Source organism: Mastomys coucha, unplaced genomic scaffold, assembly GCF_008632895.1.
Source record: "Mastomys coucha isolate ucsf_1 unplaced genomic scaffold, UCSF_Mcou_1 pScaffold16, whole genome shotgun sequence".
NCBI classification, from domain to species: domain Eukaryota; kingdom Metazoa; phylum Chordata; class Mammalia; order Rodentia; family Muridae; genus Mastomys; species Mastomys coucha.
Genome location: NW_022196898.1, coordinates 77,301,029 through 77,306,274, shown reverse-complemented (window position 1 = coordinate 77,306,274; position 5,246 = coordinate 77,301,029). Strand labels below are relative to the sequence as shown.

General features: G+C 42.7%; 1 long non-coding RNA gene across 1 annotated transcript in view; it reads left to right on the top strand.

Annotated features, from left to right (window-relative positions):
* Window positions 1-62: 62 nt before the first annotated feature.
* Window positions 63-5,246, top strand: part of LOC116093778 — a 5,589-nt gene continuing 405 nt past the window's right edge. The window contains exon 1 of the long non-coding RNA XR_004119841.1: window positions 63-467. This is a non-coding gene — a long non-coding RNA (uncharacterized LOC116093778). The remainder of the gene's footprint in view (window positions 468-5,246) is intronic.

Here is a 5,246-nt window from a genome sequence, read left to right as displayed (position 1 = left end):
TCCCCCCTCCCCTTCCATCCCTCCCTCATCTTCCCTCTCCTCCCCTCCCCTTCCATCCCCTCCCTTTCCAACCCCTCCAGGTATCCTTGGTGCTCTCACCGCTGAGTGCATTGTCTAATGATCTAAAGCTTTTAGTTTACTATCCACTGTTAAGGATCTTCCAAACACTTTTTATAAATGACTTTGTCTAACTTCAGTTGATGTTAGATTAACTTATTTTAAGCTAAAAGGCCAATAAACTTTTATATATTTAATTATTTACTTATTTTATTATTTACTACTCTGCCATTCAATTTTGTCATCATGTATTTAAATGGTTCAGACAGATAATAAATTGTTCACAGCATATCAACAATTCTATGACTGTGGGAGAGTGTTACAGACTTCTGAACCCAGCTGTGGGTACAGAGAGGTGCCCAAATGATACAACAGAAATTCCTCAAGACAGGATGGGACCATCAGATGTGGTAAGTTACTGATTTCCTTCAAAATCAAGTCCAGCCGAGAGTTGATTTTTGGCAGGCAAGGAAAGGCTGACTGGGGACGTGGAGTCAGGGGGCTGGGAGAAAGCCCTGTGGTATTCCCCAGCCGAGTACCAGCACGTAAGTGTGCTGCAAGTCATTCACGGCTGACAATGAAAGTTGTAGCACAGTAAGCCGTCTATCTTAAAAGCATGCACACTGGAGGCATAGAGTGTCCCAGGGATGTCATTGCTCTCCTGTCTTTTGAGTATGCTTTCTCAGGGAGGAAAGAAAGACTGAAGTCAGACTGGGCAACATGAAATACATAATCTTAATAGTGTTAGTGGAGATGCTGTGCTGAGCAAGACTAAGTGACCTATAGCTAATGGGTGTGCCAACTAAAAACAGCTATGAGGCAAGATGGTTCACCACAGAAAGGTACTTACTACCTGAGGATGACAATCTGATGGCATGAATTGGATCCCTGGGACCCATGTAAAGAAAGAAGGAAGGAACTGAGTCAATCCAGTTGTTCTGTGTCCACCAGAGATTCTCCATGGCACATGTGCCTACCCCTACACACACACACACACACACACACACACACACACTCACACATACACAATCACACATACACACACACACACTCACACATACACACACACATACACACACACACACACTCACACATACACACTCACACACACACACTCTCACACATACACACACTCTCACACATACACACACTCACACTCTCACACATACACACACACATACATACATACACACACACTCTCACCACATACACACACACATACATACATACATACATACACACATACACACTTTTTATTTTGTTATATATTCTAACATGAAACATCAAAATATATAGATTCCTTTTTTAGAGACTTTATTTATTTTCATTTCCCACATATGACTCTTTTGCCTGAATGTCTGTCTCTGCACAATGTGTGTGTAGTGCCTGTGAAGGCCAGAAGAGGGCATCAGATCCCCTAGTACTGGAGTTAACACTTGTGAGCCACCATGTTGGTGCTGGTAATGGAACCCTGGCTCTCTGGAAGAGCAGGCAGGGCTCTCAATTGCTAAGCCATTTCTCCAGCATTAAATATCCAGATTCTTAAGATGTCCAAAAAGATAGCACTGAATAGAGACAAGCGTGTCCTGGAATTTGAGCAAATACTTACAAAAGTTCAAAGAAAAAAATTATTTTTGACCCCTGGACTTAGGTCTGAAAAAAGCGACTGAAAGCTAAGAAGATGGTTCTGTAGGAAGAGTCTTTGATGTACAAGTACAAGTTCCTGCACTTCGATTCCCAGCATGTCAAAAGCTAGGCATGATAATGTAAATCCATGCAATTTGCCTACACCTCCGGCAGAGGCAGGTAGCTCCTGGAAGTTTGCTGGCCAGCCAGGCCAGTGAAAATGATGAGCTTTCATTTCAGTGAGAAACTCTATCTTAAGAGAGTAAGACCAAAATCTGACCTCTATATGTACTTATGTGATCATGTGCATCTTAGGTTTATGGTCATGCAGCACACATGCATGCACACACATTGCACACATGTATAGATGTACACACACACACACACACACACATGAATACATACCACAAAAACAAAAAGGATGCAGGTAATGCAGAGAAAAAAAAATAAAGAAAGAAGCAAAGCTGATCAATCTCACTGGCATGTGCTTATTTATACTAGATTGTAAAATTGAGATTTAAATAAATAAAAATGGAAATAATTTCTTATGGGTGGGGAATTTACTATGAATTTTTATAGACTCACAATCCAAACACTCAGGTGTATCAGGTGTCTTTCTAAATAAATAACTGCAGAAATTGCATTTTATTATTGCTGTTTGGTTTAATTTTTTTGAGACAAGCTCTCTTTGTTCCAGTTCAGGGTGACCTTGAACTCACAATCCTCCTGTGTCAGCTTTCTGAGTACCAGGATTCCAGGCACTCAGATTTCATTGCTACCACAGGCGATGAAAATAAACTCTTAAACCCAAACCTTCTAACTGAATAATCATGAGATAATTAAAAGACTCTAGGCGATAGCTCGAGAGCATTGAGTGACTATTTTGTCATCTCCCATGTTAAATGATACGCGTACAAGACAGAAAGGGGAGGGATAGAGATTACTATAGGAATAGAGTAGAGCTGTTGTCAAAGTGTCAGAAAGATCACGGGTAAACTGAGAAAAAGGAAAAAGAAAAAAGGAAAAGAAAAGGCCTTTACAATAGGAAGAATAAGAAAGGGAAGGGAAAAGAAGGGTACACCCCTGGTCCATTCCCCTCCAATGCAAGGCTTAGCAAGTCGCTCTTCACATGTGACAATGCATTTGTGAAACTCCCCAAACTGGCCAACGTGCCTGAGATGAATACCTTGGACCATGGAATGAATACAGCACTCATTGAAAGGTCAGGGAGCAGTCTGACTTAGATTATCTCACCCGTCCCTAGCTCCCCAAGCTGATACAGAACCCCACAGATGGGCTGTGCCGGGCACCGTGATTTCAGCAGTGGGCAGAGACTGCCAGATGCACACTACACAGTTAGTTCCTTTAGCATCCTGACATGCTGTCCAGAAAGCTCCTTATTGTCCTCAGGGAAACCCTGGAGTAGTAGAGGCCAGACTTTCTGTGATCAAATAAATAAAACAAAGCGAAGCAAAAGGAGGAGAGGTGAAGACACATTGCCCTCTCTCCTGGCTTTGGCATGGGTACAACAGTCACAACTTAGGAGAAAATACACCACGTTTATGCGCTGATTTAGTGTAATTCAGTGTTCTCCTATTGTTGCGGTTACTTTAACACTCCCTTTATTAAGTGTTACTTAACTAGATCTGCATGTTATGGTATCTCCATGCATTGTTCCCAAATGACAATAACAAGCCTTTTATTTATTTATTTATTTTGGTTTTGGCTTTTTGGTTTTTTGAGACAGGGTTTCTCTGTATAGCCCTGGCTGTCCTGGAACTCACTCTGTAGACCAGGCTGGCCTCGAACTCAGAAATTCACCTGCCTCTGCCTCCCAAGTGCTGGAATTAAAGGCGTGAGCCACCACCGCCTAGGTAACAAACCTTTTAAAATACAACTACGGTCACCTATAACCTACATTCTGAGAGTTTGCTACCAGATGAAACATATGGATTTCAATTTGCTTTAAAAAACCCCAGAGGCTCACCTGCTGCCATGTGGCGTGGCCAGACAGACAGGCAGACAGACAGAGACATCCAGAGGCCTGCCTGCCATGTGGCCAGCCCACAAAGGGCACCACTATTCTGTTTGAGTTTGTGGTAGAGAGATGTGAGAGAAAGAGAAGCTGAATGGTTTGAAAACTGTGAAGAGAGACAGAACTGGAAATGTGAGTGGCCTGCCCTGCCACCTGAGGCCATGGGGGGTCCCAGCCTCTGCTGCCTTGGGGAACCAATGTCACATAGATGTCTCCTCTATGGAGGAGCACTCCACTGATATTTCTCTCAGCACTTTGACCAATTTTGGGTTTCTTCATTAACCAACTTCTGCCACACAAAACCACTTCTCTGATGATGTCAGAGAGCTCCGCTAATCTTTTAGAGAGCAGTTTGATAGTATGTCCATTTAGCAAACTGATAGTGGTTAAGTTTACCCCTGGGCCTGTGGGCTGCCCAACCATGCATTCTTCCAAACCAGGATTTTCTAGAAAGCTAAACTGCCCTTCACAATGCCACAGAGAATAGAGATTCTCCTCTTAGGAATCTTAATGTAGCAGCACTACATCTTGCACATGATTTTATGGGAGAGGAGTTTAGAAAAAGCTCAGTTGAGTTGTTCGTTGCTTACCCACATGATCTACATGACAGCGAGGGTGTCTGGGGCCACAGGACACGCTTTCGGGATGACCTCTTTCCTGACATGTCTGATGTCCTTGTGGGCATAGAGAGAGGCTAGATTAAGCTAGATCTCTCTTCTTCTCTGGATAACTGCAGAGCCTCTGGGCAGTCTTTGTGGTTATGTGGTTGAACTGTTACAATAAAATACAAGGTTAGATAAGGCATTCCTAAAGTTCATAAGGGGAAAACAAAGCAAGCACTGAAGGGGCGATCGGTACCAGATGTCAAGCCCTGGTTTTATGATGAGAGATTTTCATCTTGAGCACAGAGACAAACACTAAAATGGGATACCAGGAAAGATTAGAAATGGCCCCAGCAATGTGTGGAGATTCAGTACATGACAAGGAAGACATCTGGACCCACTGGAGACAGTGGCCAGTTTCAGTTAAATGGTGACACCACTGCCATTTACCAGGCACTTGGGAAAAGGAGGCATTAGGCTAAGTTCTCACAGTGTGGAGAAGAGCAGAGTGAGCATGCTTTGCATGAAGAGAAGGCAAGGCTTTCTCTAGAACTTGCTTTAGAAGGCCACTTTATATGATGCAGGATGTAAATGTAATAAAAATTGACAGGTTTATACATAAAGGTGAAACAATTTTCACCTAGCAAAAATATAAGCACCAAGATAAACTCTGGGTTGGTACAAACATTTCAAAACTGTCACAAGCTACCAACCTCTCTACTGTATAAAGATCTTTAAAAATGAGGGGCTGGTGAGATGGCTCAGTGGTTAAGAGCACCGACTGCTCTTCTGAAGGTCCTGATTTCAAATCCTAGCAACCGCATGGTGACTCATAACCACATGTAATGAGATCTGACGCCCTCTGCTGGTGTGTTTGAAGACAGCTACACTGTACTTACATAAAACAATAAATAAATCTAAAAGCA